Source organism: Sciurus carolinensis, chromosome 6, assembly GCF_902686445.1.
Source record: "Sciurus carolinensis chromosome 6, mSciCar1.2, whole genome shotgun sequence".
Taxonomy (NCBI): Eukaryota; Metazoa; Chordata; class Mammalia; order Rodentia; family Sciuridae; genus Sciurus; species Sciurus carolinensis.
In genome coordinates, this window is record NC_062218.1 from 27,400,004 (window position 1) to 27,420,008 (window position 20,005).

Below are 20,005 nucleotides of genomic sequence, written 5' to 3' on the forward strand. Positions count from 1 at the left end.
GGCAGGTGGCCCACCTGGTGGAACCTGAGCTTTGTGATAGCAGTAGAGGATAGGCCCTCATGGCCCATGATAATGCTCCTCTGTGCAAAATCTAGAAGAAAAAAAAAAAAAAAACATGCAGATCACATGGAGAACTTGTTAAAATAGATTCCCGAGGCCACCTCCAGAGGTTGTGGTTCAGTAGTCGTGGGTCAGGCCAGACGCTTGCATTTACCAGGCTCCCTCCTTTCCTGAAGCAGTTGGGCTGCAGTCCCACGTGGCAGAGCAAGGCTCCAGGATAATTCCTTCTCTCCTGGCTGTGTCCACCTGCATCAGGGTTTCTGGGCATTTTGGTTATCTGGGGCTGGATAATTGTTTGTTGCGGGCTGCCTGTGCCTTTAGTCACACCCCTGAGCTTAACCCAGTAGATACCAGAAGTACCTTCTATAATGACAACCTAAAATGTCAGTGACCACTGGCCCCCTAGGAGGCAAAACTTGATCCCCAACCTAGATGTTCTAGAAGACTGCTTTCCAGACCTCCGTGTACATGTGAATCAGCAGGGGATTTGTTAAAATGTTGATTCAGCAGGTCTGGGGAGGGGCCTGAGTCTATTTCTGTTGCCTTCCAGGTAATGCTGATGCTGCTGGTTGGTGGATACTTGAAGCAGGCACAGTCCACACTTCTGTGAATGGAGAGCTTTGGTTGAACTCAAGGTATGAAGTTGTCCGTGCAAGTGCTGGTAACTGGGTCAGTCCCTCTGCTTACCTCCTGGGTTCCAGGGTTGATTAAATCTGTGGCTGCTGCTTCCCCTCCCCTACCAGGCCCTCCTCCAGCTGGGCTCCTACCCTGCTTGTCCAGAGAGGAGTGAGCCTTCCTCTGGGAATGACAGCAAGTCTGTTTTCCCTAGATATGTAGGGATCTCACCAGGACATGCTCAATCCCCAGAGAGCCACTTTGTACTTTTGAGTCTTACATTTTATAAAATGAGTTTTAAAGGTAGAAAATAGAAGGAAGGAGCTTCCCTTATGGAAGGTCAGAAGCACAAGTGTGCCAACCTGAAACTCTGGAGGTCTTAGGGAGTCTCTGGGGGCCTAGGGAGGGGGCAATTCTCACAGCCAGAGAAGAAGCTGCAATTATGGAACAGAACCAGGAAGGCCTGAGGCAGATGGGGCTGGAGGTGGGGCTCCCTTTACACATCACCGAACCCCAGGAGTTGTTCCAGTAATGAAACTCTTTGCAGACTTCTAGAAATGCTGTCACTTTGCCCACTGTTATTTTTAGCCCTTGTCTGTTTCCTATTGTTAGGAACAGTAAAAATTCTTAAGAGACCTTTTCTGCCTGCTTTGGTGAGATGGTTTGAGATAGTAAGGTGAAAGAAAAGTGGCTACTATCTGGCAAAGTTCCCAAAGAAGGCATTCTGGTATGGGGAGAGGGGAATGGGCAGCTGGTCTCTATAGGTGAGTGCTGGGGTTCCCCATGGGGACATCGCAAGTGGAATAAAGTCTCTAAGGTGTGGTCACTGTTTCAGTAGGGTCTTTAGGACAGACCTATGCTTCCTAAAGTACAGGGTGTTTTGGGTGTGGAAGGAAAGCATTCCAATTCCTAAAATGCAAATGGCTACATTGAGGACTCCCACTGGCTGGACTTGGGATGCTGTGTTTGACAAGCCCTACCCTTAACAGAATATAGCCCCTTGGTCTTCTAGTAGGAAGGAGGTGCACATCTACGAAGATTTATGTGGGATAGAGGGCAGGGAGGTCAGGCGGTGCTAGGACAGAATGTTTGTGTCCTCCAAAATTCATATTGAAACCCTAATTCCCACTGTGAGGGTATTTCAAGATAGGGCCATTGGGAGGTGATTAGTGCATGAGGTAGAGCCCCCACAATGACATTAGTGCCCATGGAGAGGGGACACCAGAGAGATTGCTTCCTCTCTCTCTCCACCATGTGAAGACCTACCCAGGAATAGGTCCCTCACCAGGAACTGAATCTGCTGGTTGATTGATCTTGGACTTCCAAGAAGTATGAGAAATAAACTTCTGTTGTTCAAAAGTCACCTAGTTTATGACAGTACTTGGACAGAGCAGCTTGAATGGACTAAGACAGCCTAAAAGATGACATAGACCAGCAGGCTCCCAAATGCTATCTGTGAACAGATCCTGCTCAGAAGTTTCATTCTGGTGAAAAATGAGGGGAATAAGGTCAACACAGCGAGTTTTTCTTAAAGCTAAACATATTCATTTTAAAGAATGAGCTTTGTGCTCTGCATACAGCCTTCCTGCTTCAGAAGAGGTTAAATGGTCTTGTCATTAATGAAAGTATGGTGTTTCTCAATGATATTTATTTATTTGGTATCTTTATTGGCCAAAAAAAAAAAGTTTGAAATAGTTTTGTTCCAACAATAATTTATAAAATTTTTATTGGCCTGTGAAATCCAGATGTCTATAAACCACCGAATTGGGCAATTAGGAAAGTGGAGACCAGCAATGGTAACGCCTGGACTTGGCTGGTAGCTGTAGGAGGGGAAGGGATGGAAGGAGGACAGGACAGAGCTTTGGGGCTGGCTTTTTGGGTGCCTCTGCATCTGGGCAACCTGGTGACAAAGGGAACTTTTATAGAACGCGGAAATTGGCAAGGGAACAAGTCTGGGGACAGATGGAGCATTTGGGAGTCATAATCATAAAAACATTAATGGCTGCTGTTTGTCGAGGGTACAGTTCTGTGAGCTCCAGTTCCATGATTTCATTTACCCACGTGATAACTCTGTGATGTTGGTGCTGATGTTACCTCGCGATTACAGTGCAGGCAGAGAGAGGGGAGCACTGGCCTCGGCACTCAGCAAGCAGTGTGGGGGAGTCGCATGTGGACTCGGGTGGCCTAAAGTCCAAGAAGGCACCAGGGTGCTGTTCTCTTGCTCCGCCATCTGTGGAACCTGGGTACTGTGGCGTGGGTGGGGCCTGAGAGGAGATGATGCAAAGGGAAGGAGCAGATCACAGATCATGAGAATGTTTAGTCAAAGAACCCAGAAACTCGCAGACCCCATCTCCTACCAGCCAGTCCTCCTGAAAGAAAGCGCTGTATGCAGAGGGCTTTGGCTGGCTACTGGATGTCATTTGTTTCTGGTTGCGTTGGCCCCACATCACACTATGCAATTGTGTCTGGGCTGGAGATGGACTGAAGCCTAGAAGCTGGTGGGCTCCTTCCCTCCCCACCCCCATTTCCCAAGTTCACCCCTGAGGTTTGGCTGTGCTCTCTGATGGGGAGGAACGACTGTGCAGGGCATGCCCACCACCAGGAAGAAGCACTTTGGTGTATACTAACCTCTGCCTCTGCCAGCATGGGCTCTAATCAAGGGAATCATAATAACAGGATCAGTGATTTGGAGCCAGGCATTGTGCCAAGGACTTTATGTGATATAGAAAATATATTCCCAAAAGGGAACAAGCCAAAAGAACAGTTGTTCCAATTCAGGTGTCCCTTCTACTAAGGCCTTGCCTTCTGGAAATGTGTGGTCCATTTGGTGACTTAAATTCTATCCATTTTCTTATGCCTTGAAGAACTTTGAATTCCTTATCCACAAAAACTTAGAAAGTCTTCTATGTGTACTTAACTCATCAAAGGAAGGAAAAATGACCTATTTTGTGCTAAATTCACCCTTTTGAACAAATGTCAGACTGGTTATGACTTAGCCTTAATGTTGCTTTTTATTTAATTCATTCACTCATGCAGTCATTTATTCATTTAGCCAGAGCTTATCAATCACTTACTGTAAATTTGCTGTACAGAGGATAAAACAAAAAGGGCATACATCTCTGTATTTAAAGCACTCGTAACTCAACCTACTCAAAAAGACAGAACCTGGGATTAATAGAGTATTCTTGTATGCACACCAAAGCCTCAAAGGTCCAGAAGGAATAATCTGTACACAAGAGGGACTGAGAGAGGTGGGTAGCATGGACTTGAAACAGACGTGAAGGCCAAAGAGATGGGGATGCAACTGAGGTAGAGGGCAGCGTGGGACCTGAAATGAAGGTGAGTGGAAATACAAAAGCAAAAGAAAAGGAACTTACAGAGCAATTCAAGTGACTCCTCAAGGGCATGTCACTTCCCCAGGGAAGTTAAAAAAGAGAAGGGCTTGACTTTGAGAACTCTTTTCAAGAAGGTCAGAGGATCTTCTTCCCTCCCCTGCCAGATGACTTCGGAGTCCTCCATGGTTCTGGCCTCCCTGTGTCCTCAGTGAGGGCCCACCCTGCATGAGGAACAAAATGAGCAGGGCTTTGCTTGGGGAGAAGCAACCAGAGTGGAAAGCAGTTTGGAGATCATCCTGCTGGGTTGCTGGTGAGAACCTACTGCTTTCAAAGCTTCAGTGCTGGGAGGGGCCAGGTTACCGTCAAGCCCAGGACAGCCCAGGCAGGTGGGAATGGCAGCCAATGATCACATTCTGCCCTCCCTGGTTTTGTGTCAGGTTTTGGGGAACAATTTAGAGAAAACCATGCAAGAGGCATATCCATGAATGGAATACTACTCAGTAATACAAAGAAATGCAATTGTGTGAATGAATCTCAGAGTACTTATGCCCAATGAAAAAGAGTCAAATAAAATGAGTACACACTGTAGACATCCATTCATATGCAACTCTGGAAAACACAGGCTCATCTTTGTTTGAGGGGAGGCGGGAAGTACTAGGAATTGGTCCCATGGGCACTTTACCATACATGTCCCCAGTCATTTTTATTTTTATTTTATTTTTTATTTATTTATTTTCATTAAAATATTTTTTATTTTTACAGACACATTATTTTTTACTTCGAGACCAGATCTCACTAAGTTGCTTAGGCCCTCACTGAGTTGCTGAGGTTGGCCTTGACCTTGTGATCCTCCTGCCTTAGCCTCTTGAGCTGCTGGGATTACAGGCAGGCGCCACCATGCCCAGCTCCTGCTCATCTTGAAGAGCAGACAGCAGGACCAGTGTTTGCTGGGAGGATGGGGAGGTTGGGTAGACAACAGCACAGAAGGGAGGGAGGGAAGGATTATAAAGGGGTGCAAAAGAACTTGGGGGGGTTAATGGGTTTGCTCATTATCTAAATTGTAATGATGGTTTCATAGATATATACTTACGTTAAAAGTTATCAAATTGTGTGCTGCAACTAAGTTTATTTATTGCACGTCAGTGATTCCTCAGTAAAGCTCTTTGTTACACCCCAAACATGTTGGCAAGATGAGCATTCCCCAGGGCCTGTGTGTGTGGCAGGTAGGATCCCAAGGGGTAAATATTTCCACAAGCTCCTGGGAGGACTTTCATGGTCAGACCTTATAGAGAGGGACAGGAGGTGAGACTAGGCAGAGGGAGAAACTGGGTTGCAAACTATCAGCCAACCCCCTGGGAGCCTTTAAGGGTCGTCTGGAGTTGTACTCTGGGAGCGGGCGGTTCAAACTCCCGCCTTGGTAGCAGTGCCAGGGGCAGTTCCCCCAGAGCTGGCAGCTAAGGGCTGTGTGACGCTTCTGAGCTGGGGTTCATCCCAGCAACTGGGCATTTCGAATTTTATTTCTTATTTTTGCTTTTTGCTGCAAAGGGAGAATTAACCAGGTTTAGGTCCTGTCCTCAGTAGATAATCCCCAGCTCTATTTTTAAGCCCTTGGTGATAAAATATTTTGCCCTGCCAGGCTGTTTGGGGAAGGGTGGTGTGGGCAAGATGGTTGTCTCTGGCTTCAGAGCCTCCCTTTGTTGAACTAGTCAAGAAGAAGAGCTCTCTTGTTTTGTGTGGGAGACAAAGAGTATTTCCTGTGTCTGCTGTTTCACTTTCTATGGTTTCCGGCGTTATCCGTGGCCAACCTGGTTCTGAAAATATTAGTATTTGACTTGAGTCTTTTTCTTTTCTTTCTTTCTTTCTTTTCTTTTCTTTTTTCTTTTTTCCTTTTTTTTTTTTTTTTTTCTGGTGCCAAGAATTGAATCCAGGGGTGCTTTCCCACTGGGCCACACCCCCACCCTTTTTTATTTTTTGTTTAGAGACAAGGTCTCACTAAGTTGCTTAGGGCCTTGCTAAGTTTTGGATGCTGGCTTTAAACTTGTGATCCTGCTGCTCAGCCTCCAGAGCTACTGCGATTACAGCTGTGTGCCACTGCACCTGACTTGACTTGAGTCTTTTAAAAGAGAGACACCACATTCATACAAGTTTGATTATAATACACTGCTATACTTCTATTTTAGCCTTAGTTGTTATTGTTAATTTTTTTTACTATACCTGATTTAGAGATTAAACTATGTCACAGGTAAGTATGTGTGTATCTATAGGAAAAATTACATTTTATTTTTAGGGTTTGTTACTATCTGCAGTTTCAGAAATCCTCTGGGGTCTTGGAACTAATGCCCCACAGCTAAGGGGGATGACTGTGCTTCTCAGAGTGCCACCTTCCTATTTAGATGACTTGACAGGTGCTTCCTCATTTCCTTGTTCTTGACTGAAAGATGTATGCTGAATTGGCAGATTTCACATATTCTGATGGAAAGCAAAATACTTTTTTCACTTTTGCAAAGCAGCTTATGCTTTAAGTCACTTCCAGTAGCTCATGCTTTCAAGTTTCCCTCTAAAATATTGAGGTTTTTTTTTTTTTTTTTCTTAGAAGTGGGTTAAGGCAGCTTGTCTTTCACCTGAGAGATGTTGACTCTGAAAAGGACACCAAGGTTGCTCTCAGGTATCTTGTGGGGTGTTGCAACCTGGAAAGATACTTGTCATTGTACTCTATGGTACGGTATCCACTAGGACCTAGGGGTGTTCTTCCACTGAGCTACCTCCCCAGCCCTTTTTAATTTTCATTTTGAGAGGGGTAGGGTCTTGTTAAGTTGCTGAGGCTGACCTTTAACTTACAATCTTCCTGCCTTGGCCTCCCAAGTTGCTCGCACGCACCACCACACCCAGATCAACTGTGTTTTTAATGTAACAAACAGTGTGCCAGGTACTGTTCCCATGTTTTATAAATATTAGCTAATTTAACTTAGTCTTTCTAGCAGCTCATGAAATAAGCACCTTTACACAAAACAATTATGTCTGACCTCTAGCAAATGGGTTATAGACTTAGAGAGTCATATACTTACATCTACTTATCTATTTTAAATCTATTTCCTCCCCTGAATGAGTATCAGAGTTTTGGAGATTTCCCTTCTGATTAAGTCTCTTAGATCCTATAAATACAGAGACTATATAAACCAAGGATCATTAAACTCATCATCCAGGTGTCTGGGGAATCCCTAAAACAGAGTTTATAGGATTTTGTCAAATTTTGGCTTACCATAACCCCCCAAATATTCAGCTCCAGAAGTTTAAATGCATCTTCTGTGTCTTCTTGCTTAGATGTCAGACATAGAATTATTTTGTTTATGATGTTATTTGAGTTCATGAAATGATTGAGAAGACTTGTGAAGTTCTCATTCATTCATTCATTCATTCATTTACAGGTAGAATAGATGTCACTGAAGAACTAGGTAGTGAGTGGACCTGGAGGGGACAAGGCTCTCAACTGACTGCTTTTATGTTTCCTGTTACTATAATGAAATACCTGAGACTGGATACCTTTATAAGGAAAAAAAGGTTTATTTAGCTAAAAGTCTGGCATTGACTGAACTTTAGTGAGGGTCTCATAGCACTTGGTATCACAATGATGAGAGAAAATCATCACATGGTAAGACACGAAGCCACAGCATGACCTAGGGTCCAGTCTTCCTTTTTTATAAAAATTTGCTCTCACAAGAACTATCCCAGAGTCCCATGAAAACTACTTTAATGCATTCCAAAGACGTGTTCTCAATGACCTCAGGACCTCCCACTAGGCCCCACTCTTAAAAGTTGTAGGGCCTCTTAATATTACCACCTTGAGACCCAAGCTTCCAACACAGGAACCTCTGAACACTACCCACCGCCAGGATCTGCTAGGATCCTAGGGGACAAGTCTGATGGTGACTCTAGTCTCCCTTTGCAGCAAAGGCTGTTTTCAGTTAAATGGAGTTGGTTTTCTGAAGATGGCAAACCTTTGCTTTGTAGACAGTGCAAAGAAAGACTTCCACCCATCCATCAGATCAGAGAAGAAAGAAGACTAGATCTGGGCGTAAATAAAATCTCTGAGACCAGTTGCCAAGGGAGGTAAGAATGGGCTGGCCGTGGCATTTGGCCTCCTGAGAGCTGAGGAGGAACTTCACGCTTCGAAAGCCAAATAAAAAAAATCTCCTCGTTCATGCCAGCCTCGGGAAGGCAGGTCTTCCTGCGCTGCTGTGAGGAGGTGGAATCACTCCGCACGTGGCTCCTGTTTCTGCAGCCAGAGGCTGGTGGCGACACACGCAGGCAGCCAGGAGCTGGCCTGCGGCTCCACAGCCTGGCCTGCCAGCTTTCTCATCTGGACACATGAGCTTAATTACTCTGCTGCTCTCTGGAAATGAGGCTGGCTCGACCTTGAAATCCCTGACCTGGCACCAGGCCCTGCCCGGTTTGTTAATGCCTCCTCTTGTGGTGCAGAGCGCCTTTGCCCTGCCGGGCAGTTTGCTTCTTGCCATTCAGAGAGACGCCCCTCAGCCACTGGTCTAGCTTGTGCTTCTCTGACCAGTCTTGGCTTTCACGGACCATGATTGACTGTTGACACCCATCCTGGGGATTGGCCAAACCTGAATTCTTTCTCAGGACTCCCTCATGCTTCTTGTCCTCAAGGTCAAAACCTGTAAAATAATTACCACCATATATGCAAATACTTTGGCTTTTTCCGTGAATAGAGACTATTGCCTGATGACCACTAAATGTTTCTGAACTGCCACTTGGGTGGAAAATTGCTTCTGTTTCCTTCCTTAATATGTGATAAACATGAAAGGCTTAAGAATGTTGGTTTATTGATACCTAACATCTGTCGTATTTGTAATGAACTTTTGATTCTGGAATTATTTTAGATTAATAGAAAAGTTATGAAGAGGAGGTTATCCCTCTTTCTCCCCACCCTTTTTGTTGTGGGACGTGCTGCAGATCAAACTCAAGTCCTCATGACATGGTTGACAATCGCTCTACCACCGAGCCATATCCTTAGTCCCTGCTTCCCCTGTTGTTATGTCTTATCTAACCTGGTACATTTGTCAAAATGAAGAAACCATAATGGCACATTTCCACTAACTAAACTCCACATTTTATTCAGATTTCATGAATGTCCTTGCTGTTCCAGGAGTCAATCAGGATACCACAGTGCATGTAACATCACTGCCTAATATCAGAGTGTCTTACTTAGCTCAGGACATTATAAAAGAACGAAAGAGCCAGGTAAGGTGGTGCATACCCATAATCCCAGACATTTGGGAGACTAAGGCAAGAGGACAAGTTCAAAGCCAACTTCAGCAACTTACACCTAGTCACAAAATGAAAAGAAGGGCTGAGGATGTAGCTTAGCGGTTAAGAGCCCCTGGGTCTCAATCCCCAGTTTAAAAAAAAAAAAAAAGTGAACAATATTGATTTTGGGAAGTTCTCTTACAGGGAATACATTTTTTCTTTTCTAATAACAACCAAAACTTGGCTGACATCCATCATCTTGGGTTGTGAATAGCAATTGTTATTCATTTATTATTGATGTCATAGATTTTTCCATAGGGCTAATTATTCAACTTGAATTTGAAACCTTCTATTTATTAGTTTTATATCCCTAAAAACTACAACACTGAGCTTCATGTTCTTCATATAGTATACATATGTATTTACATACATTTCTCATACATAGGTACATCATATGTGTGTAAAACATAAACATACATGTCTGTATGTGCCTCTATTTCTCTGCCTGTCAACAAATACCTTTCCTGCCATATTGAATCATAAATGCTGTAATCTTTTCAAATTAGTTTTTATAATAAAAGGTTTACCTTTTTAAAAAGACGTAAGTTGATTTTAACGACTATTATTGCTCCTAGGGTGTGTGATGCTTTTGGAAAATGTAGAGACTTCATTTAAAAACTCCAGCTCATAAGAGCTAGTTTCTCCAAAGAAGGGAATAATATATTTTAAAGAAAGAATGCTAGAGAGATGTTTACTCCAACTAAACATATTGTAGTAGCATAGTTTAAATTCCTTTACCAGTGGCAGAAAATGTATAGTATAAGACCAAAAGAAGGGTATAATTTTTTTTTGGAACACCATATTCTTTCTTCTCCCCTACGACCCACAGAGATAATTATATGATTGGAAAATTAGACCCAAGAGGGAAGTTTAAAGGAACTGGGACTGAGAAGAGGTGAGTGAGGGTGGAGATGATGGTCTGAAGCAGCTGGTCTGCATTTCCTGTAGCACCAGGAGGAGGGGAGAGCTATCCAGCTGAGTCAGGGACCTAGGATAGACTTGACTGTGAAGGGGTCAGCATTTGCTTGGGAAGCTCACATGTCTGTGGTCACATTTAAGTTGGGTGTGCAAGGCCAATGTCAATCCTTATATTTGTTCCAAGGTCCCATGTCCACAGTCAGGGCAAAACTGCATCTCAGGAGACACAGTGAAACTGCCTTAGTGAAAGCTTTGTTTCCGGAAGTCTGGCTTCCCATAAAGGTGGCTAATTGGGAGAGGTGGAATGGTACACTCTTGCTTCCAATTAAAAAAGACTTTATTACAACAAATAAGGTTAGTACCAACTGATACTATTAACGTTGTACTTACATAAGGCATACACTTATAAAGCCTACAGAAATGTGAAAATGAAGGCTAATGGGGCACCTTCCCTCCCCACTTAAAAATTTTAATAACCATTTGATTAAATTTTGTTTGTTTTTCTTCCTCCAAGGTTAAATCGAACTAGCATGTTCTCAATCTTTGGGGTGTGTATGTGCATGTGTGTGCACATGTGTGTTTGGATGTACCTGAGGGCATGGTTCAGACATTTTGGGATTTCGGAATGGCTAAACCTTAAAAGCCCCACAGGTGAATTTTTGCATAGGCTCAGACAGTCCATTTATGCCCCAAGCTGCCCCATTCTTTTGCATCCTCGGTCACTCCTTGCCCTTGACTTTCAGCCTTGAGCCAAGGTAGAAAGACCCGGTCTCCCAATCCTGCAGGAGTGTGTGAGCCAGCTGCGTGAACCCAGGACACTCTCCCCACTCCACCCCCGTCAGATGGGAGTCGTTTATCTTTCTCTGGACCCAACCAAGGCTCTGACTTTATCTCTCTGAGGCCATCTCCTGCCTGACCCCTGCCATCTGGTGTTTGCTAGTAATTTGCTTTTGACCCTTAAGTTTTGCTCATTAAATACCCTCCTTGGCAGCTCTGTAGCTCCCCTGCAACTTTTACAGCTTGGCCTTGGGTACAGGCTGCTTCCAACAGAGCCTGAAGGTACAAAATCTCAGTTAGATCAGAACATTAAAAAAAAAAAAAAAAAAAAAAAAAACCACCAAGAATTAGAAAAGAAGGTCATGAGTTTCAAGCAGATTTAAGGTGCTGTGACCACAGTCTTAGGGAGTAGGATGTGGGACCATATGTGTTATTCAGTTTTTTTTTTTTTTTCTTCTAAGGGTGCTTTTCTAAAAAAACAAAAGGTGACCAATAATTTTATTGTTCAGATCATTCTTATTGGTTCATTTTTAAATGAAAAATATGTACATGATTACAAAATTCAAACAATGCCAAATGAGAACAAATGGAAATTGAAAGACTTTGTACATAGACACACACATTTACATCGAGGGATATAAAACTCAAGTTTTGTTTGCAGATCTCCACTTAATGTGACTTGGAGATAGTTCCATATTAGCACATAAAGTTTTCTTCCACTTTTTCTATTATCTATAAAGTAGTCCATCTTATGAACATATGATCATTAACTTAGCCAGTTTCCTGTTGAGGCACGCTTTGCTTGCTTATAATTTCTTTTGCTGTAGTGAATCTGTAGTGAACATCCTTGTAACTATGTCCCAGGAAGTTCTCGCATGTGTATCTGTTCTTGCATGTGTATTCTTGTATCTGTTGGATAAATTAAGAGCAATAGTAGGATTACTGGGATAAAGTAAATATACATTTTAAATTTGATAACCAAAATAACATGTTATCCCTAAGAAAATTTGCATGAAATTATATCCCCACAAGAGCTATTTGCCATATATACTCAGATTTGGTTTGGTTTTGCTTTGTTTTTTGTCCCTTTGGAAGTTGTTTTGCTCTAAGCCTGAATTTGGAATTCAAGGGTTTTTTTCCCAAGTGCAAGATCAATTATCCCAACACCAAACAATCTCTGTATTCCCTAGAGATCTGAAATCTACCCTCATCATGTCTCTATACCAGTGACTGTCAAATATACATTTCCACAGGGAGTTGCTCCTCACCTAGCAGCCACCTGCCTACTGTAGCCGCCACCACGTAGCAGGCACCTGCCTGCTGACAGCTGTGTGATTCAGATAGGTGTCTCCAGTGATGGATGGGTATGATACAGACTCTTTGGTTTATTACCCCCACTGACAGACCTGTTCTTGCTCATTTTCTCTTTCTCAGTTAATGGTGCCATCATCTACCCAGATAACTCAGACCAAAGCACCAGGAGCTATCCTTGATTTCCTTTCTATTTTTCCTCTTTCACTTCTAACCAACCAGCCAACTGAAACTATGTCAAAGCCACAGCCCACATCAGCCTTGCCAATGTTTTCATCACTTCCTCCTCGATGACACCAGCATCACCTCTTGGGTGAATCATTGCAGGGTGTCTTAGTTTATTTTGTATTGGTGCAACAGAATACCTGAGACTGGGTAATTGTAAATTGAATTCTCACAGGTCTTGGAGGCTGGGAAGTCTGAGACTGAGGATCTGCCTCCGGTAAGGGCCTTCTTACTGCATCATAATATGGCAGCAGAAGGTACCACGTGGCAAGAGAGCAGGAACAAGCAAACTCGGGCCTCTTTTCATCTTCTAAGCTGCTAATCCCATCATGGGGATTCCACCCTCAGGACGTCATATAGCTCTAATTACCTCCCCAAAGGCTCTTCTTCCAAATACTCTCACCATGAAAACTTGGGGATCAAGTTTCAACACATGAACCTGGGAGGACTCTTTAAAACCATATCACAGGGGAAGCTGGAATTGCATTTCTGTTCTTCACAGAGCTCTCTCTCTCTCTCTTTCAAGTAGCTAGAGTCATTTTTAAAAAATGCTTAGCAGATACAAGACTCTACAGGCTAAAGCCCTAGAATGACTGTTCCATCTCAATTAGAGTCAGCATCTGTCCCTGTGAGGCTTCCACAGTCCCACCTTCACCTGCCTTCCAAGCCTCCTCTCTGACATCAGCGACCACCTTTCTGTCATGCACGCAGCACCTTCCAACCTGGGGGTCTTGTCTGTTGCTTTTCCTTTTGCCTGGAATGCTCGTCCCCTGGATCATCTTCCTGGTGGCCTGTTCCGAAGGTCTCAATTCAAATGTGGCCCTCCTTACACTTTATCTCATTGCCTTGCTTCCACTGTCAACACTTAACACTTTATGGATTTTGTAAGCTCACTTATTTAAGGGTTAGACTTTCTGTCTGTCTTGTTAGGTGCCCAATTATTCAACACCTTGAATAGAGCCTGACATGTTGCGGGCACTTGAGCTTTTTTTCTAGAATTTTCTTTTGTGCCACTGCCCTATCTGTTCTCAGTTACTAAATTTCTTATATCACCGTAGCTTCATAATAAGTTTTTCATACTTGTAAGAACAGGCTTTCTCTACCCAATGCCCCACAACCTCCTTCTCTTTCATAATTTTCCTGGCCATTATGTGTTTCTTTTTCCAGAGGAATTTTCTGAAAGTACTCCTTGTTGGCATTTTAATTGGGTTCACACTGAATTTATGGATTAATTTGGAGGGAAAAAAAATCACTGAACCTTTTAATCTAAAAGCAAGCTAGACCTTTCTCTTAAATTTTTTTCTCTGGTTCCTCAATAGAATTTTTAAAAATTTGTAATATAGAGAATTGAGAACATACGCAAAGGTAGCAAGAACAGTAAAATAAACCTTGCTGTATCCTTCAAACAGCCCCTACATCATCAGTTGCTGGCCATGTGTCTCTCGTCGGTACCCATACATGCTCCCTCTCATATAGTTTTCAAACAAGTCCCAGACATCCTATCATTTCATCTGTAAATATTTCACTATGTAGAGGTGTTGAAGATTCTTTCTTTTCTTTCTTTCTCTCTCTCTCTCTCTTCCTCCCCCCCTCCCTCTTGCCCTCTCTCTCTCTCTCTCTCTCTCTCTCTCCCTCTCTCTGTCTCTCTCTTACTGCTGATTGAACCCAGGGGCATTCTACCACTGAGCTACATCCCTAGCTCTTTTTATTTTTTATTTTGAGACAGGTTCATACTAAATTGTTGAGACTGACCTCAAACTTGCAATCCTCCGGTCTTGACCTCCACATCCTGAGTCACTGGGATTATAGGTGTGTGCTACCACACCTGGCAAGTTATTTCTTAAATATAACCATAATTCCATTATTTTACCAAAAAAATCAATAATATTTTGTTACCTGTAGTGCTAAAGTTATCTTCTTCATGCATGTTTCTTATTGACTATCAATATATATTTGTATATATAAATCTATATTTCTTATTGAATACTGATATGTTGAAATTTTGATATTGATATTAGCAAAGCTTAAAGTTTTTTAAAAATTTCTATTGTAAATAAGAATATTGTTTTCCATTATATTTTTCAAACTTATTTTTTATAATATTAAAACTAACAATTTTCATATATTATCTTTGTAATCTGTGACCATATTGAATTTTCCTATTGTTTCTAGAATTTTCTAGTTTTCTCATGACTGTAGTTGCAGGATTCTGAAGTAAGTGTGACAAGGGCCTAAACCCGAGAATCTTTGCATACCTGCAATACACACATAGTGTTGTTTAGTTGGTGCAATGGGGCTAGAAGGGACTCAAAACAGGTATTAGATATCAGAGGGAATTTTATTCATCTTGGGTAGGACATAAAATGATACATTTGTGCTTGGTAGGGTGGTACACACCTGTAATTCCAGCAGCTCGGGAGGTGGTGGCAGGACGATTGCAAGTTCAAATCCAGCCTCAGCAACTTAGCAAGGCCCTAAGCAACTTAGAAAAACCCTGTTTCTAAATCAAATATAAAAAAAGGCCTGGGGATGTGGCTCAGTGTTAAGCACCTCTAGGTTCAATCCCCTGTACCAAAAAAAAAAAAAAAATGGATACATTTACATAATGCAAAAGAAGTTCATTCACGAGTCCAAAGTAAGTTACCAAGTTTGAAGGAAGGGGTGTTCCCAGCAAGATCAGGTTAATCAGTAAAAGCTTGGTGATGGCCCAAGTCTGGCAAAAAAACACAGGAACATGTATCGGCTTGCTCAGTCTGCCAATAACAAAACACAGTTCAGCCAAGTTCTTTGTCTCTTTATAATGAGGATTGCCTTCCTTCCAGTTTCCAACAGTGTATTTCCCATTTCTATCTGAGATTTCACAAGAATGATCTTTAACATCCATATTTATACCAACCTTCTTGTCCTAGCAATCAAGGCTTTTTCCAGCATGCACCTTAAAACTTTTCAAGCCTCTGCCCATTACCCACGTCCATGTTTTTAGGTATTTGATACAGCAATACCCCACTTCTTGGTATCAGAATCTGTATTTGTCAGTTCAAACTGCCATAACAAAAAACCATAGACTGGGTGACTCAAATAACAGAAAGGTGTTTTCTCACAGTTCTGGAGACTTAAGTCTGAGACGGAGGTGCTGACATGATCAGGTTCTAGAGAAAGCCCTCTTCTTGTCTTGTGCCTGCTCACTATGTCCTCATGTGACAGAGAGAGAGAGAGAGAAGAAGAGGAAGAGGAAGAAGAAGAGGAAGAAAGAAAGTGCCAGCCAGTCAGGCCCCTGGTGTCTCTTGGACACCAGTTCTTTTGGAATCACCCGTCTCCCTCTCACCATCTCATTGACCTCATTTAATCTCAATCACTTCTTTAAATGCTTCTTCTTAATGTAGTCATGTGGGGTTTGGGCTTCAGTGTATGAATGGAGGGGGCCCAATTCAGTCCGTAGAAACATTTAACCTTGAGAGTACACATCTGCAATGCCTTATTGAAAACTCTTGGGCCCAGATGTGTTTAGAACTCATCTTTTTGGCAGTCTTTAGAAAGGTCACTCAATACCTACACTCTGTTATGTAACACTTCCTGAGAGGCCTGGGGTAGCACCTTGTAATCAAATGAATTAAAATTTCAGTAGTCCAATGTCAAACTATTACAAGAGCAGGATGAATAAGGACCTCAGCAGTTCAGATCAGGCAAAACTTTGCTATCACATGCCTTACAAAACCCAGTGGCCAAAGCTTTTTGGATTAGGGGATTGCAGACAGGATCTGTGGACCTGGATAAGCAAAGGCCCTGGTGGGACTAAATACATGACCCCCAGGGAATCAATAAAGAGATAAGCAGCCCTGGCTCCCTTCCCAGGATTGGCTCCCACTGAATTCCTCAGAGGGTGTCCACTTAGAGCACCCCAGCACCTTAGGCACCATGCTCCTTACCACCCCTGTGGGAGAGACCCACAGAGTTACCTTCTGAGCCTCTTTCCCCTGCTGTAGGGAACATTCCTCAAGCTTATTTGACAGCATTCACTGACACCATGGTTTAAATAAACCTAACAGTCTGGATGGGGAAACTGAGGAAATGGTAAAGACTCACCATGGACTGCAGGCCTATGCAGTTACTGAGGCTGAGCTACGAGCTGAGGGAAGGCCTCGCTTGGCAGGCATCACAGCAAGCTGTGTGTGAGTTCACCCAGGCTGCCTCACCTCCTGCTGTGTGCTGGAGCTTGCCCTTCCCCCAGTCCTTTGTCTCAGACTTGTTGCCAGACAAGACCACCTAGGGCTACTTGGTTTGTTTACATTAGTACGACTATAGCTTACCTGTAGGTTGGTTCTGTTATGTTTTAACAAGCGTCTTAACCTGATTGGATAATGTGCCTATATCTGTCTTGTACAATCCTAAGTAAAATTAGATCTGTGCCTTCCGAGCCTGGTCTCCGATGTCTGTGTTCTTTGGCAGACATCGTCGTCATCACCCTCAATGGGACCTCCATTCCAAATAAGAACACCCTCCCAGCTCCCAGGCGACCCAGGGTAGGAGCTGGCTACAGCAGGGCAGACACACAGCCTGGGTGCTGAGGGGGTGGCCCAGTGGCTGTCTTCTCACTCTAGAAAGCTGTGGAGAACCACTTCAAGGTGTTGATTACCTCCCAGGGTGCTTCCCTTTCTTTTCTCCTCAATGAAGATTGAATGAGTATATGGCAGTGTTGATTTAATATTTGCTCTGCTTGAGAGAATTGGGTTTCTTTAAGCAGGGGGTAGTTAGCCATGTTACAATAGGGGAAAACTGTTCCTTCAGTGCTTTGCCTTGTGTTGAGTTTACACATCTCCCTGGGAGTAATTAGCATTTTTAGTTACCTAAGCTGCAGAATCAAAGAAAACATCAGAAGAATGTTACTCGGTATTTGGGAACCAGCAGGACCTGGAAACCAATGACCTAGCATCCATGGGATTCAGGATAGACTAGTCCAGACCCTATTTCCAGATAAAACCACTTCTGGTCATAAGGTGTTTTATGGAGCAACTGAAACTGTAGGTCCAGCCTGCCAACCCTTCATGTATATGTGGGCTATCTTATAAGGCAAGCTAAAATATTGATGTTAGCTGGGTGTAGTGGCTTATACCTGTAATCCCAGCTACTTGGGAGGCTGAGGCAGGAAGCCTGTAAATTTGATAGTAGCTTAGGCAATATAGCAAGACCCTATTTCAAAAGTGTGTGGGTGTGTGTGTTAAATTTAATTCCTATGATGCACCCCCAACCCCCTGCAACACACACACACTGAGACCTGTGTTCACAGACTATATACATATATTCCTGACTGGATTCAACACTAACAAAGATTCTCCTCTGTTTCCAGAGAAGTTTCAGGAATCTTCTCTGGTGCACTGCTCTCTGGGTCAGAGAGACTTCTGGAAAGTTATGATGCTATCCTTGTGAGTCCAGTTTATCATAATCTCTGTTTAAAAAGAGGGCAAATGTACTATGCTATTTTTCTGCTTTTATAGTCAATGCCAAGGCATCTTTGGGTGGGGTCTTGGCTTCAAAGTCCTTCCTTAGGAAGAAGAAAGATAAATTTCCACAAACCCATCACAGCTATTTAGGTGCTGGCAAACACCACTCAGGTCATTTGAGACATTGTCTCTAGTCCCCACAGTTAGTCATTCCCTGACTTTTAGAACAAGCCAAGCCTCAGAGATAAGTCTGGTAAAAATATCACTTGGGATCAAAAATAAGTTCAAGTCCCATGTGCAAATTCCTGAGGTGGCTGCAAAGAAGTAGGACACTGTCCAAGTGGTTATGGTCATCTAGCTGGAGAGAACAGTCCTGTAGGGCTGTTCCCACTGCATCCCAAGCCACCCTGGCACTCCTCACCAAGCTTTAGTTTGCTCATCTGATAAGTGGAAATAACTCATGGAGCTGCTGGATAACCCTGCACACTGCCTGGGCCTGGACCATGCTGGATATGCTCAGAATATCCCTCATCATCATATGCTGAGGATACGCAAGATGGCACTATCTTCCTGGAGCCACTATAACAAATAAACCAGGTGGCTTCAACCAATGGGTATTTCTTTACTCACAGTTTTGAAGGCCCAACATCCAAAGTCAAAGGGTCAACAGGACTACACTTCTCTGAAGGGCCTGGGGAGAACATTCTTGGCCTCTTGCAGCACCCATGGCCGCACATGTTCATCAGCTATGGTGTGTCACTCCAGTCTCCTCTGCCACCTCCTCTTCTCTCTGTGTTCCATCAAGTCTCTCTCTGCCTCTCTGCATGTACGGAACATCTGGATAATCCCAGACAAGCACCTTCTTTCAGGATTCTAACTTCATCACATCTGCAAAGACCCTTCTCCCAAATAAGGTGATATTCGCAGGTTCCAGGAATTAGGATGTGGACATTTTTTTGGGGGGGCCACCATCCAGCCCACTACACTCAGTAAATACCACCTGTGGTGACAATGATGGTGATAATAAGTGCTACCTGTGCTTATGATGATGGTGTTGAGACCATGATGACAGTGATGATGACAATGACAATACAAAGCAAAAGAGAAGCAAGGGGAGACTGGGGCTCATGGGGCGTGGCCAGAGGTGGCACCACTGCCCGGACCAGGCTCTGGCCTGACTCATTTCCTGCCCTCCTCTTGCATGCTAGACGGTCCCCTGCGTTGTCAGCTTGGCCCCTTGAGGCTTTCTACTCCCAAGACTAGTAGGCTCCCAGGCCGGCTCACATCGTCAGAATGTAGAGGTGCTGTGCTGTTCTGCAGGCCAGTGGCCTCCTGTGTGAGGACTATAGCAGTCCAACCGGCCTGTTTTATCCAGCCAGTCCCAGCCAGGCCCATGGCCAGCAGCTGAGAGGAGCCGTGGTGCTGCCCAGGATCCAGCACTTTCATCCAGCTGGCCTCCAGCCACTGCCCAGGCTTTCAGGAGGATGCCCTGCCATCCAGACCCTAGAGAGTCAGCGACTCCCCAAGGCTGCTCTGTGGAACAGCTTTCCCTTGCAGCTGTGAATGCTGCTGTCCAGATGGCCACCACTTGGCATAGGTTTGGTGGCTTGTTTGTTTAACAGCTTCAGGGTGGAAAGAGGCAGCTTTTGGATCTGGCAAGGCCCTTGGTGTGCCAAGAGAAATCCCTGGTGGAGAGGACGCAGCAGGATGGGGGCCTGCTGTGTAGCTAGTGAGGCTTCTGGGCCCTCGGCCTGCTCGGGCCTGCAGGTGCAGGTGGCGTAGATCAGGGGAACTCTTTCTTTTCTGTCTCCTTTATCAACAAAGCTTGGGGGCTGGGCAGTCTCCTAGCACCCCAACGAGGGAGCTCAGAGTGACCCTTGTGAAGTGTCTGTGTGCATTTGGAGCCTCCAGGGATCAGTTCGAAACCACAAATTGCTTTCTAAGCAAAGTTTAGATGGCACTGGAGGAGAACTGCTTTCCAGTTCACTTGCTCATTTCCCA

At 43.9% G+C, this 20,005-nt stretch overlaps 1 protein-coding gene across 4 annotated transcripts in view; it reads left to right on the forward strand.

Annotated features, from left to right (window-relative positions):
- The window catches only part of Pdzd2 (PDZ domain containing 2), a 362,396-nt gene that overhangs the window by 28,503 nt on the left and 313,888 nt on the right, over positions 1 to 20,005 (forward strand). For 3 of the 4 annotated variants that reach the window (XM_047555256.1, XM_047555263.1, XM_047555257.1), the window contains exon 2: positions 611 to 695. The exons of the other annotated variant lie outside the window; for it this stretch is intronic. The gene's annotated coding sequence lies outside the window, so the exon portion shown is untranslated. The remainder of the gene's footprint in view (positions 1 to 610; positions 696 to 20,005) is intronic. 4 annotated transcript variants of the gene reach the window in all.